The sequence below is a fragment of the Callorhinchus milii genome, unplaced genomic scaffold (assembly GCF_018977255.1).
Source record: "Callorhinchus milii isolate IMCB2004 unplaced genomic scaffold, IMCB_Cmil_1.0 Scaffold67, whole genome shotgun sequence".
Lineage (NCBI taxonomy): Eukaryota > Metazoa > Chordata > Chondrichthyes > Chimaeriformes > Callorhinchidae > Callorhinchus > Callorhinchus milii.
The window spans coordinates 246,650-271,414 of record NW_024704808.1 but is presented as its reverse complement, the minus strand read 5'-3'; the positions used below and the strand labels follow the sequence as shown (position 1 = coordinate 271,414).

The 24,765-nt window shown below is 41.7% G+C and overlaps 1 long non-coding RNA gene across 1 annotated transcript; it reads right to left on the bottom strand.

The window, feature by feature from the left end:
- Positions 1-541: 541 nt before the first annotated feature.
- On the bottom strand, positions 542-2,126 carry LOC121851595. Its single transcript, XR_006085932.1, has 3 exons — positions 2,015-2,126; positions 977-1,030; positions 542-635 (listed from the first exon to the last, which is right to left on the bottom strand). It is a non-coding gene; the product is annotated as an uncharacterized LOC121851595 (long non-coding RNA).
- Positions 2,127-24,765: the final 22,639 nt, after the last annotated feature.

Here is a 24,765-nt window from a genome sequence, read left to right as displayed (position 1 = left end):
CTTCACAGAATATACTCTAAAGTGAATTGACTGTGTATTTTGTGGGTGAAACGTAGCTGCCAATTGCACACAGCAGCGTCCCCACAAACAGCTGTGGATTGAGTGACCAAATTATTATTATTTATTAATTTTTTTTGAAGTGATTATTATCCCTGGAAAGTGATCCGCCAATCAACCAACAACTGGGTTCCTACTTACTGCTGGGTAAACAGAGGTGTGTGGGATAAGGAAACTTGCCCAACATTTTGCCCTGCCCGGGGAATCAAACCCAGGTCCTTTTGCTTGCAGAGTGAGTGCTCTAACCACTGAGCTACTAAGATTCCAAGAAATGTCAATTAAAGGTAAATATTATCCATCAATAATTAATAAGACACACCCCCACCCTGAGCATGTCTTTTAGGTGGTCCTAAGAATTAATTAAAATATATATAAATTACTGATAACAAATTACCTTCAATAGTTTGCCTGGGTAAGCTCTGACTTTCTTCACTGATAGTTGTCGGCAGCTGGTGTATGGTTTCAGCAATTTTGATGAGAAAATGCGTTTGAGCAATTTTAAATTTATTCATAAGACGTGAACCATAAAGTTTACACAAGTCCGGGGGCGGACTGCTGTTAAGTAATTCCTGGAGTACCTGTGGAGTAAACAGTGAAAGGATAATAATAATAATCCTTGCATTTGCTATAGCACCTTATCACGTCATCGAGACGTCTCAAAGCACTTCACAGAATATACAGTAAAGTGAATTGACTGTACATTTTGTGGGCGAAACGCAGCAGCCAATTGTGCACAACAGCCGTGCATTAAGTGTCTACTATTATATTTTTTTATTTTTTTTAAGGGAAGCGCTCTGGGGATAATAATCCTAGAATAATGATAGAATTTATTTGCAACTGGATGTACTTCAAATGAATGAGAACTTAAACAAAATCCAATGAAATGCTACCTCAATCATATAGTGATTCAAATATTTACCATGATATTGTTCTCAGCCATCAGTGATTTTGTATTGTGAAATAACATTTGATTCTACAAAAGAGAGAGAGTGTTAGCAATGTGACTACATGCCTATAATGCTTCACTAATATGTCCTATCTCTATAAAAAGAGCAACCAAAATACACAGCATGCCACACCCAGAATGACACACGCCAGGATTTACTCACAGAGTGAGAGACAGCAATCTGAGGCATGTTACTGTGGGGATAATAATAATAATAATAATCCTTGCATTTGATGCAGCGCCTTATCAGGTCTTCGAGGCGTCTCAAAGCGCTTCACAGAATATACTGTGAAGTGTAGTGACTGGGTATTTTGTTGGCAAAACAAGTCAGAAGGGTTGTGGGTTCAAGACTCACATCAGAACTTGGAATCACATAGTCTAAGCTGACACTGCAATGCAGGAGGAGATGTTTTCTTACACAGAGCGCAGAAGCCTGGAGGGGACACATTTCTGGAACACTCTCTCACAACATCTAGTGGACAGTGTTTGAGTAGCATGATATGGGTGAAATGGATGAAACTACAGGAACAATAATAATAATCCTTACATTGGTACAGCGCCTTTTATGTCAGGAAGCCATCTCAAAGTGCCTCACAGGATACACTATAAAGTGTTATGACTGTGTGCTTTGTGGGCAAAATGCAGCAGCCAATTTGAGCATAGCAATGCCCCATGAAGTAAGTGACCAATTTTATTTGGAGGATTGTTGGCCAGGAGACCGGGAGAGAGAGACTCCCTTCTCTTAAAATATTGCCATGGGATTTTTAACGTGAATAGGCAGACAGGACCTTGGTTTAGTATCTCATCTGAAGGACGGCACCACCTGCTCTGCATTGGAGAGTCAGCTCCGATTATGTGAGTTCCACATTCCAATGTAGGGCTTGAACCCACAACCTTCTGGCTCAGGTGTGAGAGTGCTACCACCTAAAGGGGAAGGCTAGAAAATATCTGATTCAACAAAAACTGAAATGAATTAAATTAATTACAAACACTCTAATGTAAATTAAATACCTTTGACTCAACGTATTTGAAACAGCCCAGAATTCTATGTGGAACCTTTTCTCCATGAACCACAACACTAAATTCTTTAAAAGCTTCTGCAAAGAACGCCAAGTCTGTCAAAACCTTTATCTGTCAACAGAAAAATAATATCCACTCAAAATTATCATGTAGTATGCTAACAGTTCATTTTAACATAATACAATCAAAACATTTCAACAAAACATATCCTCCTTGGAATATCAGGATCAACAACAAATTACATTTGTAACCTATACTCTTAAGCGTGGTGATGGGTTTCTGAATGTCAGATACCCAGCTGACCCCCAAAAAAACATGACTGAACCTGAATAAATATTAGCAACGTTAGAGGCTTTACCAAACATGTAGAATGATGAATTTCACTGTCATATAATAATCCTTGCATTTGATACAGCGCCTTATCACGTCTTTGAGACGTCTCAAAACGCTTCACAGAATATACTGTAAAGTGGAGTGACTATATTTTGCGGGCCAAGCACAGCAGCCAATTGCATACAGTAGCGTCCCACACACAGTCGTGGATTGAGTGACCAAATTATTATTTTTTGTTTGTAGTCATACAAAACATCATACTTTATGAGATAAACTCAAACACACAATCTGTAAATGTTAACAGCTCTCAGGGTCTTCTTACCTTAAGAATTCGTCCTTCAAACTCCTTTGCTTGTCATGGCAGATTGTGGTGACAAAGTATTGATACAGTGTGAACAAAGGTAGAGCCTGGTGTGTATAATACATATACGTTATTAATTATGCTCATATTCTGAAGCAGACTGTGTATCTTAAATAATAATAATCCTTCTATTTGATATAATAATAATCTTTGTGTTTGATATAGCGCCTCATCACGTCATTGAGACGTCTCAAAGCGCTTCACAGGATATATTGTAAAGTGGAATATATAGCATCTTGTCATGTCGTCAACTGATACGACTTATGTGAGATTTACTGTAGTATAGAATCATAGAATCTTACAGCACAGAAGGAGGCCGTTTGGCCCATTGCGACTGTGCCAGCTCTTTGGAAGACCACTCAATCAGTCCCCTCGCTTGAAAATTTACTCAAAGTCGTGAAAATGTTTCCTCTTCAATTCCCTTGTGAAAGTCGTTATTGAATCTGCTTCCACCACCCTTTCAGGCTGTGCATTTCAGACCGTAACAACTCTCTGGGTAAAAGCATTTCTCCTCATCTCTCCTCTAATTCTTTGGCCAACTACCTTAAATCTGTGTCCTCTGATTACTGACCCACCCGCCAGAGAAAACAGTTTCTCCCGATCTACACTATCAAGGCCCCTCATCATTGTGAACCTCTATTAAGTCTCCCTTAACCTCCTCTGCTGTAAGAACAATCGCAGCTTCTCTCTGCCTCTCCACATAACTAACGTCCCTTTAGTAACTGTAAGATGTACTTACCAATAAGTATTGCCCAGTGCGATGCAGCTCATATAGCACGAATCTCAAACTGCCCACCACTGAGCGTACATCAATTCTGAATCGATCGGAGAAAAGATCAATTCCAGGAATCAGCTCATGTGTCGGCCATCCATCGCCTATTTCATACGATGCATATTCATAATCTGCCCTGGGATAGGGGAGGGTGGACCTGAACAGACTCTGTGGCCAGAGAGAAAGTGACAATGTTACAGTTAGATTGTTCGCTATTCACATCACACGTTTGTAACGCATATTTCAACTGTGACTTTGGTTAACTTCCTACCCCCGCCCTCCCTGCCCTCCACCCCTCCTGATCCCAACCCTCAGCTTGGGTCCAAGTCCTTGACTATCCAGTGCCTTGGGACGTCCTCTCGACGTGAACAATTCTCCAGATAAACTGGACCATCATTTCACAGCTGTTTGTGAGATCTGCTATGTGTAAATGTGAGACGGTTCATTATAAAATTCTAGGCACCATACACAGTGTGAGGTTTGTTATAACCGTTACTTTACCTTAAAAAGCAGGGCTGATACAAGGCAGCAATCCTGTCTGAACTTCAAATCTGAAGATGCAAAATACCTAAATCATAAACACAGGGTATTAATAACATGATAAACTACTTATACTGAACACCAGAACCAGAGGCCATGGCCTGTGATTGAAGGGGGGTAAAATCAGAACAAATCTGGGGAACCACAACTTCAGGGAGCGAGCAGTAAACATATGGAACAGGCTCCCTAGGGGGACAGATGATGGAAGCAGAAAATGTTGTTTGTTTCAAGAACAAATGAGCTAGATTTCTGTTAGGAGATAATATCTGGAGGTACATTGTACAGTTTGGCACACGACATGTCAAGCGACAGCCAGGATAGTGGAAGGCGAATGAGTTGGGACGTCCTCCCGACGTGAAAGGGGCTTTACAAATGTAATTTTGCTATTGTTGTTGAAGATGGACCTCGGTCCTCCTGCGTCCAGCAAATTCTTACGTTCTAACTGTGTATTTTAGAGAATTCTTCAATTCAGGTGGAGGAAATATTGTCAGTACTTCTGAGAATAGTAGTTAATGTAATTCATCCAGTTTTCCAGTTCCTGACTGTCCTGACAGCTGATAGTCTGGGTAAATGATTCAATATTTTTTAAGTGAAATTGTTTGTGAAAGAGTTTTCGTAATGAAATATTCTTTTAATTGGGGTGTCATAAACCCCTTTCCATAAATGAAACTCTAATTTAGTTCATTTAGGGAGACAACAGAGAGACATTAAAAGGTTGAAACCGAAGTAGATTTGAGCTTAATAAACAAATAATATTACAACATCAAGATTTCAAAAATTGGTATGAAATAATTGGTTGTTATAATCTGGAATGCACTGCTTGAAAGGCTGGTGGAAGTAGATTCAATAACTTTCAAAAGGGAATTGGATAGGTACTTAAAAAGGAACAATGTGCAGGGCTATTGGGTAAGAGCGGGGGAGTGGGGACACTAGTTGGTAGCTGTTTCATTTAGCCAGCACAGGCACGATGGGCTGAATGGCCTCCTTCTGTGCTGTAAGATTCTATATATATAATTCATTGTTAATGTATTTTGCTGTTAGATAATACTCACTGCGCTATTTTAGCAGTTAAGACTCCAGCGAGCAGACAGCCCCAGATCCCAGCTTGGTCTAAAAATATTTCACTGTAATCTCTGGAGGTTTTCAGTGACTCGATACCGCTGTTCACTTTATCTTTTTCAAGTGACGCCAGTTGCTGAGAAAGTTCGTCATATCTAAAGCTGCATCAACAGCCTTGCACCAACACATGAAAGATGATCTGTAAGAAATACAAAGCCATCCAATTTATTCATGTAACAGCCAATTAATCCTCTCACTGGCAGAATAATACCTATTCTTAATAATATTAATAATAATAACGTCCTCCCGACGTGAAAAGCGCTATATCAAATGCAAGGATTATTATTATTATTATTATTATTATTATTATTATTATTATTATTATTTAACAATAACTTACACATGAACTTGTATTTGCGTTTGTCCAATTATTGTGTTTTGTTATGTGCTAAGCTCTATATGAACAAAGTCTATACAAAAAGGTTCTTACTTAATGCGAGTTCTTTCTTTCAAGACTTAAAGTGAAGTAAAGCGATAATAATCCTTGCATTTGATACAGCGCCTTATTACGTCATCGAGACGTCTCAAAGTGCTTCGCAGAATACACTGTAAAGTGAATTGACTGTCTATTTTGTGGAAGAAACGCAGCAGCCAATTTGCACACAGCAGCGTCCCACAAACAGCCGTGGATTCAAGTGACTAATTTATTTATTTTTTTGAAGGGATTATTACTCCCGGAAAAGTGATCCGCCAATTGACTAACAAGTGGGTTCCTACTTACTGCTGGTAAACAGAGGCGTGTGTGTGTGTGTGTGTGCGTGTGGAGTAAAGAAACTTGCCCAACGTTTCGACCTGCTCGGGAATCAGACCCAGGTCCTTTCGCTTGTGAGGCGAGTGCTCTGACCACTGAACTACAGGACTCTAAATATCATGAAATCAGACACATTTCTTTTTAAAAAGTCTAAAAAACAGTTTAATTACTCGTTCAAATCCTTAACCAAGTGAATAAAAACTGAAAGCAAGATCACCTTTTGTTTCCTGCACAGAAATGCAGGTTTCCGAGTTCATGTAAAGCCTGTGCACTCAGCGAGTTCTGTCTGTGTGCTTGAAGCAGCTCTGTGCACAATCATAAGAGTAAACATTTTTACATAAAACATGACATTTAAACATAGACGTCTACAAATCCATTCATGCCCTGGCACCTCACTACATCTCTGACCTGCTTACTCCCCAGGCCACTAGCCGCTGCCTCCGCTCAGCTGGCTCTGACCTCCTGCTTGTCCCTCGTCCCCTCTGCCCCACCATCAGCGGCCGGGCATTCAGCCTCTCTGCCCCCACCCTTTCGCACTCCATCCTACAGACCCTTCCACTTGCCCCCTCACTTGCCTCCTTCAAGGCCCGTCTCAAGACCTTCCTATTCGACTGCGCCTTCGGTCACCTTCCTACCCCCACCCTCCCCGCCCTCCACCCCTCCTGATCCCAACCCCCAGCTCAGGTCCAAATCGCTGACTGTCCAGTGCCTTGGGACGTGTGAGGCGCTGTGTAAATGTCATTTGTGTTGTACAAACAGTTATATTTTCACACGCAATTTAAAATAACAAATCAATAATAAAAATGAATGAACTTACCAATAGTTTTATCATAGGATGAAATGGGCAGCGAGAGGCTGGACTCAGGTACAGGCTTAGATTGGATGGAGTCAAATGAAAGGAACTCTTCATTTGAAAAGTCAGGTGTACAGCTTTCAATATGAGCTGTTCCTAATTTGAACCCAATGGCTTTAGGCCTTGTGAGTTTTTCTAAAATGTACATAAACAGAAAAAGCATTATAACTGATCGTTGTTAGCTTTATTTTACTATTATTATTATTAATAATAATATTAATCCTTGCATTCAGTAGCACCTCATCACTTTGAAACATCTCAAATGCTTTACATTAGTAACTGTTTTGCATGGTGACTGCATGTGTAGAGGAACACAGCAGCCAATTTGTGCACAGTGATGTCCCACAAACAGCCAGGAGGTGAAAGATCAATTTAAGAACATAAGAATTTGATGATGAAAGAAGCCCAAGGTCCATCCAGTTCACTTTCCTCCCTCCGGGCAGTCGCTGATATGTCATGTCTGAAACTACACACTGTATCCCCAGATATTATTTCCTTGTATGATTGTTGACCACATTGATAAATAAATAAAATATAAGCTTCCCCTGTATATGGAGGTCTGCTTTTAACTTATATTACACACATGTAAAAGTTATTATACAAGTTACTATTAAACTCTGAATGGGTAGAACTAATTAAGGACAGTAGTAGAATTAATCACAATTTCAATATTATGATAGAATTTGCACCTACGTTGCTGTGTGTAAGCCAGGTACAACGTAAACAGTTTCCTGCTGTGCCTGAGAATACGACTGAGAAAATGAGCCTTGTTCAATGAGTCTTTGAAACAACTCAATGTATCATTCACATCCAGCGGGACTCCCACCAACGCTTTAGCTCTCGTTACCCCTAAACAACAACAACAAATGATATTTACCCAGCGCCTTCAGTCAGGGACAGTCAGGGATATGGACCCGAGCTGGGGGGTGGGATCAGGAGGGGTGGAGGGCAGGGAGGGTGGGGGTAGGAGGGTAGCCGAAGGCGCGGTTGGTCTTGAGACGTGGAGGGTAGGGAAGGAGTAAGGCGAAGGAAACTTGCCCAACATTTCGCTCCACCGGGTCCTTTCGCTTGCAAAACCACAAAGCTACAGGACTCAATCAGCTAAAACCACACAACCTGCCATGACTGATATTAGCAAGCTTCCTGTTGCTACTCCAACTCGCTCCATTTTGTGATTTACTGGAGACCAACTAAATATGTATTTTACGCACAACTGGGGTCTCCAAGCCTTGGAGTTAATACTTCCCAGAATTAGGTAAGCAGGATGTGTCCCTCACTCCCTCCCTCCTTTCCTCCAGAGTGAGAAAGAGAGAGAGTGCACTCCATTCCAACAATCTATCTCTGGGATTTCCATGTATAGGTGGGATGCACGGAATTCTCAGCTTGGTTTGGAGACTCTGGGTTTCCGCTTCTGTGGGACACCCAGCTAACCAAAAAATATATAATTAATATACAAGCCAAATGACACACAGAAAAGGTAGAAAATTACAATAAGGTAAGAACTCTCAAACCGCAGAGTGTTGCAAATAAATAATAACAAATAAATAATCCTTGCATTTAATATAGCGCTTTTCACGTCTTCTCGATATCTCAAAGCGCTTCACAGAATAGATTGTAAAGTGAATTCACCGTATATTTGTGGGCAAAACGCGGCAGCCGATTGCGCACAGCAGCGTCTCACAAACAGCCATGCATTGAAAATGACCAATTTATTATTGTTTTGGAGGGATTATTATTAGGCTCTGTGTGGAGTAAGGAAACTTGCCCAAGGTTTCGCCCTCTGCCTGGAATTGAACCCAGGTGTCTCGCTTGCAAAGCGAGTGCTCTAACCACTGAGCTACAGGACTCCAGGAGTAGGTAATAAGTAGGTAAATATGTAAACCAGACAATGTGTGAAAGTTCCTACCAAAACATAAATCTGACGATTGATTGACGACTTCTATAATTGGCATCTGAATTTTCATCTGGGATGCAATAAATGATCTGGAATTTATCTGCAAAGAATCATCACATCAATAATCCTTGCATTATTATTTGCCACAGAATAATGAAGTGTTTCACTTATAAACACACAATCACTCCACTTTACAGTATATCCTTTGAAGTGTTTTGAGACATCCTCTTGATGCGAAAGGTGTTGTACCAAATGTAAGGATTATTATTGTTGAAGTTGACATTAAACGTTGTTGAGATGTCTCAAAGCGCTTCACAGAATATACTGTAAAGTGCAGCGACTGTGTATTTTGTGGGTGAAACGCAGCCAATTGCCAATTGCACACAGCAGTGTCCCACAAACAGTAGTGGATTTAAAAATAAAGAATTTAAAAACGTAATAATAATAACCCTTGCATTTGATATAGCACCTTCAAGATGTCTCAAAGCGCTTCACACAATATACTGTAAAGTGTAATGACTATATATTTTGTGGGTGAAACACAGCAGCCAACTGCAACAGCAGCGTCCCACAAACAGTCGTGGATTGAGTGACCAAATTATTATTGTTTTTTAGAAGGAATTATTACCACCAGAATTATTATTATTTTTATTAGTAATATTTAGTAAAACTAAAGGAGTCTTTCATGTGGTACTCCATCAAACATTGTTGGGAAGTAAGATTGTGACAGATGAAGGAGAGACTTACGTAGTCTTTTGAATCCTTTGTGGTTTGTAACAAATGGGGTTGGGGAGGATCTGGGCCATTGAACTCTCGTATCCTTTTCATCAGCTGTCTCTGAGCATACACTAGAACAGGCGTCACCTTCTCAATGAATCTTTCACTGAGAAACAAGAGACAAGGAGAAAGAAATACAGCAACATACTTTCCAATTGGTGTCCAATTGACTGTATATTTTGGGGGTAAAATGCGGCAGCCAATTGTGCACAGCGGTGTCCCACAAACACTCATGGATTGAGTGTCCAAATTATTCTTTTTTTTTATTCAGGATTATTACCCCGGAAAGGGATCCACCAATCGACTAATAACCAGGTTCCTACTTACTGCTGGTAAACAGAGGCGTGTGGAGTAAGGAAACTTGTCTAAGGTTTTGCCCTGTCCGGGAATCAAACCCAGGTCCTCTCACTTGCGAGGCGAGTGCTCTAACCACACTACAGGACTCCACGGTAAAAATGAGTTGCAACAAACCACTTACAAAATTTCCCCTCGTCAATCATCCGCAGAAACCTAATGACAGTTCAGTAAACAACGAGGAGAGAAATATTTTAATGTTGGGAGTATATAAAACAGCACTCACTGTGTTAATGCATTGAAGTGCATGGCCAAGTCAGTCAATCTCTCCCACTGTTCGTCAAAGTACAGCAATTCCAAAGTGTACAGCACCATATCACACACCAAACGCAAGTCCATCACGTTTATATCATCAAATTCTTTTTCAAATCTCAAACTAAATCCTCCTTTATCGGCTGATATGCCTTCCACAAAACCTGGGGCCACAAAGATGCCATCTGGGTCAACAAACTGCACAAAATGAAAAGGAATTCCACTGTTAATCACCATGCGAGATGTAATTATATTTTGAGTTAATTAGTACCATTTAATAACTCAATAGAAACTGTTAATTGATGAGCCTGACAAAAGTATAAATGATTATACAATTATTATAATTATAATAATAATCCTTGCATATGATACAGCGCCTTATTATGTCTTTGAGAGGTCTCAAAGCGCTTCACAGAATGTACTGGAAAGTGAATTGACTGTATATTTTGTGGGCGAAATGTATCAGCGAACTGCGCACAGCAGCGTCCCACAAAGATTACAATAAACTGCAATGTTTACCTACCTTCACGTTACTGTATATTTTCTGCATGTGAACCACCATATCCAGAAGATTTTCTGAAGCTAAGTAAAATGGTAGGGAGAAGATGCTTCGGACTTGCTTTATTGTTACTGGATAGGGTTCTGGTAAAGCTTCCATACCAGTGACATACATCACAGCAACATGTGCACAGTTCCACATCCCTCGACAAACATTCTGCAGCGCTGTCCAAAGGTAGCAGCGATGTGCAAGTACCTGAAAAAACATGATAATAATAATCCTTGCATTCAATGTAGCGCCTTATCACACCTTCAAGACATCTAAAATGCTTCACAGAATATACTGTAAAGTGGAGTGACTTTTGTGAGCGAACCATGGCATAATTGGCTGCTGCGTTTCACCCACAAAATATACAGTGAATTCACTTTCCAGTGTATCCTGTGAAGTGCTTTGAAACGTCTCGAAGATGTGATAAGGTGCTGTATTAAAAGCAAAGATTATTATTATTATCAATGAAGTTACCACTGCTCTTTTGAAGTAAAAGAACGATTTTCCAAGTTGATCCTGAATTTCAGCCATAGTCGCTAATTCGTCCTCATGTTCTGAAAGCATTTCCTCAGCCTGATCTTCCTCACTGGCATCTGTACATTCTGAATTGTCATTGCTTTCACTGTCGTCAGAGATCCTGCTCCAAGTTGCTTTTGTTATAACACAAGGCAAGAAATCACAGTTGGCATAAATACTATAAAACTCTACACCAACAACAACTTGCATTTATACAATACTCTGGTATATTTTGCAACAGAGTCATTGGATGAATGTGAACAATTTACTTCCTTAATTCACTCCAGAATAGGATGAAAAATGGAATGATTAATTCTAGTGATTTGGAAGTCTTTTATAATAATAATCTCGGCATTTGATATAGCGCCTTATTACGTCTTCGAGATGTCTCAAAGCCCTTCACAGAATATACTGTGAAGTGAATTGACTGTATGTTTTGTGGGCGAAACACAGCAGCCAATTGCACACAGCAGTGTCTCACACACAGTCGTGGATTGAGTGACCAAATTATAATTTTTTTTTTGGAAGGGATTAGTACCCTGAAAGCAATCCGTCAATCGACTAACAACCAGGATTCCTACTTATTGCTGGTAAATAGAGGTGTGTGGAGGAGAGAAAACTTCCCTAACATTTCGCTCTGGCAGGAAATCGAACACAGATCTCTCGCTTGTGAGGCGAGTGCTCTAACCACTGAGCTACAGGACTCCACACATATCCACACACATTTTTGGATGCTTACATTTTGTACATTTTGGATCTCATTATAACATACCACTGAATTTCCTTCTTATTGGTGGTAATTTAAGGCTTTCATGTATAGTCACTTGTGTGCTTTTATCCTCCTCGTCCTTGAGCAACACAGTGCCACAGTTAAACAGAGAGAAAATGGCAGGATCCAAAAATGAATATCTAGACACAAACATAAAATAAAATCATCAATTCAAACTACGCTTATTCCTTTGGTCCAGGATAAAAAACGAAACAGCCTTTTTTGCTCACGTTTATCAATGACTTGATCATGATTACCTTACATTTCATAGGCATTTATTTCACTTGATTAAAACTAAAAAAAATTGTAGAGTTTAGTGACAAAAATTGTGAAAATGCCATTAGCATATTTGTTTGCTTGCATGGTTGCTTGCTTAATTATTGTTGCCCAGCCGGGTGTCTGACATATATGGAAACCCATCACTGTGCTTAAGAGTCTCCAAACCCAACTGAGAATTCCTGCAGCCCACCTACACATAGCAATCCCCAAGATAGATTGTTAGAATGGAATGTGCTCTCTCTATCTCCCTGGACATATTTAATGACTAACTGTGTGCTGTCGACTGTACCTGTTTATGACAGTTGTGATCTGATCTCCCTGTTTGTAATGATGTTCGATGGACTTGATGAATAAACTGAAGTATGTGAAACCGAACAGCAGGTTCATGTGGCTCCGGAACGGCATCTCATCAGCAACTTCTGCCGCACCTTCCTCCGTTTGGCATGTTCCCGCAGGATAGGCCCGAGTATAACCTCCAAGGCTTGTGTGGCTTTCTTTTCCATCTTCTCTCTTGACTTTCTACAACAAACAGCAGCACAGGAGGAATGGACTGTGATACATACATCAAAGAAGATTTTTTCATTGTTTTTGGATTTGCCCAGCCGGGTATCTGACAATGTGGAAACCCATCACCGTGCTTAAGAGTCTCCAATCCAATTCCACCTACACATAGGAATCCCAGTGATAGGTTGTTGGAATGGTTGGAATGGTATGTGCTCTCTCTCAACAGCCATTTGTGCACAGCAGTGTCCCACTGTTTAATAGTGGATTGAGTGATAAGATTATTATTATTATTGTTATTTGTATATAGTTCTCTTCCTGTAGAATCGTATCTTGGGACTTTACAGAACAGAGTGAAGCAGTTGGATACCTAAGGTCTTCAATGTCTTTCAGCGAGCGGGTTTTGGCTTCGCTCTGAATGTTCAGTTTGTTTTCGTACAGCTCCTTGGCATCTTTCAGTTTGGCCACAGCTTTTTTCACTTTCTTGCTATCAGAAGGGTATTCAGGTTTCTGTACAATATAATAATGATGATACTAAAATATAATATATACAACTACTAATAGTACAATAATAATCCTTGCATTTGATATAACGCCTTATCGCATCTTCGAGACGAATCAAAGCACTTCACAGAATATACTGTAAAGTGAATTCTCTGTATATTTTGTGAGTGAAATGCAGCAGCCGATTGTGCACAGCAGCGTCCCACAAACAGTCGTAGATTGAGTGGCCAAATTATTATTATTTTTTTAAAATGATTATTAACCGAGAAAAGTGATCGGCCAATCGACTAAGAACTGGTTCCTACTTGCTGCTGGTAAATAGAGGTGTGTGGAGTAAAGAGACTTGCCTCAGGTTTGTCCTGCCCAGGAATCAAACCCAGGTCCTCTCGCTTGCGAGGCGAGTGCTCTAACCTCTGAGCTACAGGATTCCACAAAGTACAACAGTGGGTTACTCACATGCTGATATTCCACCACTGCTGCTGCGATTTTACCGGTTTCAGGTTGTGAAGGAGTGTGCATTCTTTTCAGATTTTTCTTAAGATTACAAGTGGACTCTTTCCGACTGTTAAGTTAAAGAAAACATTGATTTGTAAATACTTCAATAAATAATCATAATCCTTACATTTGATGAGTTGTTGGAGGACATCCCTAAGGACTTTACAATCGCTTGGGGCAGGGAGTCAGCCCACTCAGCTCCTGTTAACACTGCAGCCAAAGCCCTCATGAGTAGGGATCCTCGCTGGACAAGCAATGGGAAAGCTGGCCAGACAGTGATATCAATGGCAGCTGTGTGGGTTTAGTTGGTTAGACTCCAGCCATTACCCCAACACACACTCTGGGCTCCCCCCAGCCTTGGCTCTCACCAACCTGCGCCTAATACTCTCCTGAATTAGGTAAACAGGATGTGTCCCTCCAGGGAGAGAGAGAGAGAGAGAGAGCGCATTCCATCCCAACAATCTCTCTCTGGATTGGTAGGTATAGGTGGGATGGATGGAAATCTCAGCTTGGTTTGGATTCTCAAGCGCAGTGATGGGTTTCTGTGTTTGACCAGAAAACAAAAATGATCAGCTTGGGAATTACGATTTTCTCTTTTGCAAATCTCACAATCCAAAATTCACAAACCGGAACTCCCAAAGATAAACTCTCATCCCATTGGCAAAGATTACATTTTAGGCCCATTTCCATATTTGGCTAGATTCTTAAGAAATAATAACTTACTGTTTTAATCCACTTTCAGCAAGATTCACCCACTCTAAAACCATGCTGAGCTGATCCAAGTGAATAGCTTTCTCTATCAATATGTTAAAGAACTCCAGGAAACGATTTGAATCCTTAAATTTGATCACTGCAACAGATTGACATTACCAGGATATTAATATTAATAATAATCCTTGCATTGATATACCACCTTATCAAATTTTTTTTTGGATAATAAACCAAAAAACAGGCTCCCTCTTGAATATAACTTCTGAGTAATCCAATTATATTTATATAATAATAATAATCCTTGCATTTGATATAGCGCCTCATTGAGATGTCTCAAAGCGCTTCACAGGATACACTGCGGAGTATCTGTGTATTTATGGGTGAAATGCAGCAGTAAGTTTAGGCACAACAGCGTCCCACAAACAGTTGTGGAGTGAACGACCAATTTTATTTGGAGGATTATTGACTGAGACACTGGGCGAGAGAAACTACTTTCTTTTTTCAAATAGCACCACAGGATCTTTAACATCCACTTGAACAGGCAGACTGGACCTCGGTTTAACGTCTCATCTGAAGGTCAGGAATATACTGCACACATTTAATTGGAAACTGACATCAACAAATGATTCTGTATTTCCCCTGTAACATTTTACATCGAAGTGAACAGGGAAGAACATTCATAAATAAATTCAAAGCATTTCAGCTGCAACATATTTAAAACTCCAACCTTCTTCATAAGCAGAATCTATTGGGAGAATAAGATGACGCCAAACAGCAAACTTGGATCTTCATTCCCAGTCAGCTTTGTTACAACTGGTGAAAATACATAAAAAGATAAATTTGCGTTGACATATCCTGTGGTGTTTGAGCTAAACTGTTTTCATGGCCAACATATTTTCACTTTAATAATAATCGATACATTTGATATAGCACTTTATCACATCTTTGAGATGTTCAAAGCGCTTCACAGAATATAGTGACTGTATATTTGTGGGTGAAATGCAGCAGCCAATTGCACACAGCAGTGTCCCACAAACAGTTGTGGATTGAGTGACCAAACTAGCAGTTCGCCAATCGACTAACAACCGGGTTCTTACTTACTGCTACGAAAACAGAGGAGTGTGGAGTAAGGAAACTTGGCTAAGGTTTCGCCCTGCCCGGGAATCAAACCCAGGTCCTCTCACTTGCGCTACTAACCACTATGCTACAGGACTCCACAATGTGTCAAAGTAAGTCAAAGTAAGTCTTTATATTTTCTACCTTCTTTGGACATTTGTAGCAATCCTGCTTCCACCGTCTCCACTTGTTCATTTAATGTTTTTTCAAGCAGCACTGACTCCTGTTTGGCACGTTTTTCCCAACCATCCTAAATTAAGAACAAAATATATACAGCAGTGTTCAGAAAAGCTCCTAATGCAAGCCTGCCCGCTCTTATATAGGAGAATTATATAAACCTATAAAATACCGTTAGAATATACAGCACAGAAGCAGGCCATTTGGCCCAACTGGTCTGTGCCGGTGTTTATGCTCCACATGAGCCTCCTCCTGCCCTTCCTCAACTAAGCCTTCAAGCAGAACCTTCTATTCCTTTCTCCCTCATGTACTTCTTTAGCTTCCATTTAAATACATCAATGTTATTTGCCTCAACAACTCCTTGTGGAGCATGTTCCACATTCCCACTGCTCTCTGTGTAAAATAATCCTATTTATTACAACCACAACAACAAGATTACACGTGTCCAGCACCTTTCACGTCAGGAGGACATCCCGAGGCGCAGTGATAGCATTTCAGACCCGAGCTGGGGTTGGGGGGGAAAGGGAGGGGAGAGGAAGGGGGGTGACCAATGGCATGGTCGAAGAGGAGGGTCTAGAGGCAGAACTTGAAGGAGGCTAAGGAGGGGGTGAGGCGGAGTGATTGGGGGATGGAGTTCCAGAGGTTGGGGGCAGAGTGGCTGAAGGCTCTCCCGCCAATGGTGGGGCGGGTGGGTCGGGGGACGTGGAGCAGCCAGAGCCGGCTGAGCAGAGGGAACGGGCGGGTTGGTAGGGGGTTAGGAGGTCGTAGAGTTAGGGTGGGGCGAGGCCATGGAGGGCTTTGTAGGTGAGGACCAGAATCTTGAACTGGATCCTCTGAAGGATAGGGAGCCAATGGAGTTGGGTGAGAGTGGGGGAGATGGGGTCACGGAGTTTGGTGGGGGAGAGGACACGGGCTGCAGAGTTAGTTCTGGATTATCTGCAGCCTGTGGCGGGAGGAGTTGGGAAACATTACCCCTGGAAAAGCAATCCGCCAATCGACTAATAACCAAACAGTTTCTCTACCAATGGCTGTTGAGATACCTGTGGCACAGACTCAGGATCCTCCTCAGCTTTGCTTTCATCATCACTAACTTTCGATTTCAACAATTTCTTCCCGATATTGATTACAGCGAAAGCCAAATCAAACTCGTTCCAGGAACGCAGCACCTGTCAATAATAACACCACATGCTCCCGTATAAAGCTTTACATTTGTGTTTCACATTCACCAGTTTCAGCTGCGTAAGGAGAGAAGCAGCCAACCCTATATTTTAGCATTCCTGCGCTAGCAGTGAGGAGATCTGTTATAGTAATAATCCTTGCACTTGATATTGCTCGTTTCATGTCAGGAGGACATCTCAATGCACTTCACAGTTTTCACTGTAAAGTGTAGTGACCGTGCATTTTGTACGTGGGCTCAACCCGCCTTCAATTTTCTCTCATCATTCCTTTCTTGAAGGCATTCCCTCTTGTTGTTCCATGGGCAGATGGTCACTCTCTGGGTATCTCATCCCAATGATCATTCTTCATTTGCAAGCCTTAACTTCACCCACAAACATACAGTCAATTCACTTTACAATATATCCTGTAAAGCGCTTTGAGACGTCTCGAAGACGTGATAAGGTGCTATATTGAATGCAACGATTATTAATAATAATCCTTGTATTTGATACAGCGCCTTATCACCTCTTTGACACATCTCAAAGTGCTTCACAGGATACACTCTAATGTGTAGTATTATTATTACAAATAGCACGCATTCTAAACCATACATAAAACCAGGCACATACATACCTTTGCCAAGTGACAAGTCATACAAGCGATCATGTGTTGTAAACTGTTGATCATTGCACGTTGTTTCTTGAGCTTGCAGGTAGTGAGAACTTCTTGTAGAACACTCAGACATTTGATGAGGATCTAGTACATCAAATTGAATTGAAAACTAATAATTATAATTTTACTAACATAAAATGTTGTTATACAGTGACATTTAATGTGTTTTGTAGCAACAATAATTATAGCAATATTCCTCGCATTTGCTATAGCGCCTTATCATGCTTTTGAGACTCCTCAAAGCCCTCATAGAATATACTGTAAAGTGTAGTGTCTGTGAATTTTGTGGGTGAAATGGGCAGCCAATTGCACACAGTAGCATCCACAAACAGTCATGGATTGAGTCACCAAATTATTATTATTTATTTATTTATTTTTGAAGGTATTATTACCCCCGGAAAAGGGATCTGCCAAATGACTAACAACTGGTTCCTACTCACTGCTGGTAAACAGGTGTGTGGAGTAAGGAAACTTGCCTAAGGTTTCCCCCTGCCCAGGAATCAAACCCAGGTCCTCTCTCTTGTGAGGCGAGTGCTCAACCACTGAGGTACAGGACTGCACACATACCCACTGCTAGAAGATTACCTCACACACATACATATTAAATCTTTATTAAATGCACTGACCTGCACAACTGGCACTAAAGGAATCATGTGCCAGATCACAGGTGCAAGAAGTCCATAGCACTGGACCACAGCCTGCAATGCTTGATTGTTGTCATTGACCCAGCCGGCAAGTTCGATCGCCACCAGCATCTTCTCACATTCAGCCAAACGCCAAAGCTGTAAATGAAACCACATTGCAGTCGCCTGTGGGATAATATTGCTTACGAGTAATAATAATAATCTGTGCATTTGATACAGCGCCTTATCACATCTTCGAGAAGTCTCAAAGCGCTTCACAGGGTACACTGTAAAGTGAATTGACTGTATATTTTGTGGGCGAAACTTGGCAGCCAATTGCGCACAGCAGTGTCCCACAAACAGCCGTGGATTTGAGTGACCAAATTAGTATTATTTTATTTATTTATTTTTGAAGGAAATCAAACCCAGGTCCTCTCACTTACAAGGCGAGTGCTTTAACCACTAAGCTACAGGACTCCACAATGACCAAAAGTTCAATGTTATTCCAGAACCTACTTGTCCTTTGAGGAGTGGTCCATTGCTACAGAGAGCATCACAAAAGATTTCTTCTTCCTTTACACTAATGTCACAACTGATGAAAATGTTTCCCAGAAAAAGCCGCAACAGAATGGGCGATGCTCTCTGCAAAGCCGTACAGCATAAACTGAGGGTCAGAAATCATGGCAACAGTTAAAAGACAAGATCATCCATTGATTATCAATTGTAATATTATATCAAGTAGCTTGTTTTTATTTCATAATAATAATACTTTCATTTGATACAGTGTCTTCGAGACGTCTCAAAGCGCTTCACAAAAGATACTATAAGTGAATTGACTGTATATTTTGTGGGCGAAATGCAGAAGCCAATTGTGCACAGCAGCGTCCCACAGACAACTGTGGATTGAGTGATAAAATTCTTATTTATTTGTTTTGAAGGGATTATTACCCCCGGAAAAGCAATCCACCAATCGACTTACAACCGGGTTCCTACTGACTGCTGATAAACAGAGGTGTGTGGAGTAAGGAAACTTGTCTAAGGTTTTGCTCTGACCAGGAATCGAACCCGGGTCCTCTCACTTGTGAGGCGAGTGCTGTAACCACTGAGCTACAGGACTCCACTCTTCTATTTATCATTTGCTGTTACATACTTCAACAGAACATTTTATGTTTCATGCAGTGGCTATTAGAACATGAAATGCTTTGACAGAAATAGTTTGACATTGAAATTAAAGCCATAATTTTAAAACACAAGTGAATCAACATTATAAAAGGTGTTGAGGAAAGAGGATATAAGAAACATTTGTACCTTTTTGGAACTATTTTCCAATCTTCGGTTAAAGAAATAGCGAAATCCTGGTTGGTTGCTGCTATGACAAAGTGATCCCAAAGCACTGAAAAAGCTAATTTTGCTACTGGATAATGTCCCAATTGATACGAATACTAAGAAACAATAATAATTAATATTAGATTAGAACATTATTCTATCTACTCTCTGTTTATCTATAGGTAGGTTTACATATCCACGGCATAACAAATATATAAAATTACTGTCACACATTGTGGAGTAAGGAAACTTGCCTTAAGGTTTCGGTCAAGAGGACTTGACATACCTGACAAAGATAGGCCCAAGTTGTAAGGATGGGAAGAGGATGACAGGCGAGGATTGGCTTTGTCGTCTCCCCTATTGTGTTTCCAATTATTTTTCCAGTCTCGGAATAGGCAACAACAGCAAAGATGTATTTTTCATTGGGTTCCAATCCTCCTACCTTCAAAAAACATTTCCCTGATGCTGGTACCTACAATTAGAGGCAAAGCCACACAAAAACTGAAAGAGAAGTTTCAACTGGCGTAATACATCATTAACATAAAAGTAATAATAATAATCCTTGCATGTGCCATAGCGCCTTATCATGACTTTGAGACTCCTCAAAGCGCTGCACAGAATATATTGTAAAGTGTAGTGACTGTATATTTTGTGGGCGAAACGCGGCAGCCAATCGCGCACAGCAGGTAAACAGAGACCTGTGGAGTAAGGAAACATGCCCAACGTTTCGCCCTGCCCGGGAATCAAATTCAGGTCCCCTCACTTGCAAGGAGAGTGCTCTAACCACTGAGCTACAGGACTCCATATAATTACATAAAAATGACATAAATAACATGAAAATCCGATGATGTCATCTGATACAATATGAGCATTAATTAACATGTTAACATTCAGTTATATGATCCAGTTTTGCTTTATCTCTCCATACCTCTTGTCCTGTCCCTAGAAAGTGACAATCATTCATCCTGACTTTGGGATTGTATCCTGTGGCAATACGGCCAAATATCTGATACCAGTAAACCTGACGAAATAAAGTTAATTAGATTTTAAATAACTATTCATACATGTTCCATTCACCACTACCATCAACAACAACCTGCATTTATATCAGGCAGGGTAGCATCCCAGAGTACTTCCATGAAACCACACACAAGGAACTAGTTCAGTTTGTCCAATGTGAAGACTCTTACCATGGTAATACGTTTGTGTGTATGTCAGATAGCAAGCTGATAAAATAGGGTTTGATTTATCGTTAGCTGATCAATAATAATAATAATCCTGGCATTTGATACAGCGCCTTATCACGTCATTAAGACGTCTCAAAGCGCTTCACAGAATAAACTGAAAAATGAACTGACTGTATATTTTGTGGGTGAAACGCGGCAGCCAATTGTGCATGGCAAGGAAACACCCTGCTCAGGAATCAAACCCAGGTCCTCTCGCTTGTGAGCTACAGGGCTACTTAAAGGTCTAGCAGAGCAAAGGGAGAGATCACCTACCTTTTCAGATGAATTAAACGGAGCTGGTGTGAATATCATGGAGTTGTGTGCTCTGTAAAGCAGAATAGGAGCTGGTACAACACCTTCGTTTTCTGTAGGGTGAGATTTCTGATCCCTATTCAAATGATAGAGCTTTTTATCTTCAGCCTCCACTTTCCGAAGCACAGACACAACTTCCTGTAAAATAATCAACCTTTATTTAAATGTGGTCTGATCATAGAAATACCTTGAAAAAAAATCAACACATCATATCAATTTATGTCTGTTGATTTGGGAGTATTTTTATTTCAGCTGTGACTATTTGTTAGGTCAGGGTATCAAGGGATATGGGGCAAGGGCGGGTAATCGGAATTGAGGTACAGATCAGCCATGATCTTATAGAATGGCGGAACAGGCTCGAGGGGCTGAATGGCCTCCTCCTGTTTCTATGTATCCTATACAATTCAAAGCAGTTAATGACCATCTATCAGTTGGTATAAATGGTGCTCCCTCACACTGCATGTTGCATTGAATTATTATTATATTATTATAATTAGTTCAAACGAATAACATTAGCTGAGTACTGATTCCTATATTACTCTGGTGGGTTCACCTTGATCCCGATGTACTCCCGAAGGTTGTGCTTCTCCAGGTTGAATTTCTCCCACTCGCCAAAGTTAGGGCAGGCGAGGGTGAGGGTGGCCTTGTCCAACCAGACTGCCAACCTCACTCCATTTACATAGGTCTTTCCGTTCAAAAGTTTGCTCCCTTGCTTTATCTTTCCACAAATAGCTTTCCCTCCACCCCCGCACTGTCTCGTGTGGTGTCCCTCAGGGCTCTGTCCTCGGTCCCCTCCTCTTCACCCTCTATATGCTCCCCCTGTGGTGACATCATCCGCAGATATGGGGTTCACTCCCACATGTATGCGGATGACACCCAACTCTACCTTTCCTCCTCTACCCTCAACTCAACGACTCCCGATGTCCTGACAGCTGTCTGTCCGACATCGAGTCCTGGACGAGAGACAACTTTCTTCAGCTCAACGTGCGCAAAACTGAGGCCCTCCTGATTGGCTCACGTCAGCGCCTCCGCACCTCAGGCGCTGACAGCATCAGCTCCGCACTCTCCACCTCTCAAAGCCATCAGGAACCTCGGGGTTCCCCTCGACCCTGAGCTGTCCTTTCTCCCTCATATCCGCACCACAACTGGCACCGCCTTCCATCACCTCCGAAACATGGCCAGACTACGGCACTACCTCACCCCTCACCCGGCTGAAACTCTGGTCCACGCCTTTATCACCTCAAGGCTGGACTATGGGACCTCTCTCCTCGCCGGCCTTCCCGGCGCTCCCTCCACACCGCAGGTCATTCAGAACTCTGCAGCTCGTGTGCTGTCTGAATGGGGACAGAGCCACAGGAGAGGGACAGGTTGACGATGTCTGTGATATGTGGGGCAAAGAGGTGGAGCTGGGAGATAAGGAGTGGAGTGGGGATGGGGTCAAGGGGGCAGGTGGTAGGTTTCAGGGATAGAATGAGTTTGGTGACAGAGGGTGGGGAAACGGGTACGAAAGTGTGCAGGGGAGGATGGGTAGGAGTCGGAGTGTGGGAGGGAGGGGGTGGGGGGTGGGTGGATGTTGGAGAGGAAGTGACCGCGGAGCGAATTCCCATGATTTTGGATTCAAAATCAATGGTTGTAGCTCAATTGTTAGAGCCCTCACCTTACAAGTGAGAGACCTGGGTTCAATTCCAGGCAGAGGGCAAAACCTTGGGCAAGTTTCCTTACTCCACACAGAGCCTAATAATAATAACTCCGAAACAAAACAATAATAAATTGATCATTTTCAATCCACGACTGTTTGTGGGACATTGCTCTGCGCAATTGGCTGCTGCGTTTCGCCCACAAATATACAGTCAATTCACTTTACAGCATATTCTGTGAAGCGCTTTGAGACGTCTCGAAGACGTGATCAGGCGCTATATCAAATGCAAAGGTTATTATTATTATTATTATTATGTAGCAAAAGTTGCTGAAGGTTCCATTTGTTTGATTGAAAGGAACAAATAACTTATTTAATTAGTGATGTTTTATGTACATGTGTAAGAGTGGTTACCTCAAGAAGTTGTTTTTGGGTATTACTGATTTGTCCTTTGTTGGGCAACGACAAAGCTTTCTGCATTAGAAACAGAGCTTTTGATATTTTGTTATTCTTGATGTTAGCAATGATGTCTTCCTCTGACGAAGACACAAATGAACAGGTAATGTGTCAATACAGTGAATATCACCTGAATACAAATGAGTCTTTCAACACTTTTTCTTAGCAAAAACAACAACAAATGACATTTACAGAGCCTTTCACATCGGGAGGACGTCCCAAGGCGCTGGACAGTCAGGGATGTGGACCCGAGCTGGGGGTTGGGATCAGGAGGGGGTGGAGGGCGGGGAGGGTGGGGATAGGAGGGTGAACGAAGACGAAGTCGAAGAGGAGGGTCTTGAGACGGACCTTGAAGGAGGCGAGGGAGGGAGGGAGGGAGGGAGAGGGACTGTGGAATAGAGGTCCAAAGGGTGGGTCAGCGAGGCCGACAAAGCAACAGAAATATGAAAAAGATACTTTATTCCTTTTCTTTAAATCTATCAAAAAGTATTATTTAAGGTAACACTAACACAAAGAGTTAGATTATTATACAATTACTAAATAATCATAAACGACATCATAAAACATCGCATAAAAATAATTCTGAAAAAGATAATAATAATCCTTGCAGCGCCTTGGGACGTCCTCCCGACGTGAAAGGCGCTCAATAAATGAAATCTTGTTGTTGTTGTTGTTGCATTTGATAAGCGCCTTATCACGTCTTCGAGACGTCTCAAAGCGCTTCACAGGATATACTATGAAATGAATTGACTGTATATTTTGTGAGTGAAACGCGGCAGCCAATTGCGCACAGCAGTGTACCACACAGCCGTGGATTGAAGTGACCAACTTATTATTATTTTTTGTTTTGAAGGAATTATTACTCTTGGAAAAGCAATCCGCCAATCGACTAACAACCAGGTTCCTACTGACTGCTGGTAATCAGAGTAGCGTGGGGTAAGGAAACTTGCCCTACGTTTCGCCTCGACCGGGAATTTAACCCAGGTCTCTGACTCTGAGGTGAATGTCTAACCGCTGAGTTACAAGACTCCATAAAGGTCATGTTCATTCTAATCTCTAAAATACAACAAGATACAACAACAACAACAAGATTCCATTTATTGAGCGCCTTTCACGTCGGGAGGACGTCCCAAGGCGCTGTACAGTTGGGTCAGGACCCGAGCATTGGGGGGAAAATGGTCAGGGTGAGGGGAGGAAAGGGAGGGAGCGAGGAGGGGGGAAATGGTCAGGGTGAGGGGAGGAAAGGGAGGGAGCGAGGAGGGGGGGAATGATCTGGGTGAGGGGAGGGAAGGGAGGGAGCGAAGAGGGGGGAAATGGTCAGGGTGAGGGGAGGGAAGGGAGGGAGCGAAGAGGGGGGAATGGTCAGGGTGAGGGGAGTGAAGGGAGGGAGCGAGGAGGGGGGGAATGGTCAGGGTGAGGGGAGGGAAGGGAGGGAGCGAGGAGGGGGTAGAGAGTCAAGAGCGGAGCTGAACGCACGGGCAAAGAGAAAGGCCTTGAGACCAGCCTTGAAGGAGGAAAGGGAGGAAGCGGCGAAGGCACTGGGGATGGAGTTCCAGAGCTATTCTAGAATAGTATTACGCCCACAAAGTACACAGTCAATTCAGTATATTTACAGTATATCCTGTGAAGCACTTTGAGACGTCTCGAAGATGCTATAAGACGCTGTACCAAATGCAAGGATTATTATTATCTTTTATTTCGTCATACATTAT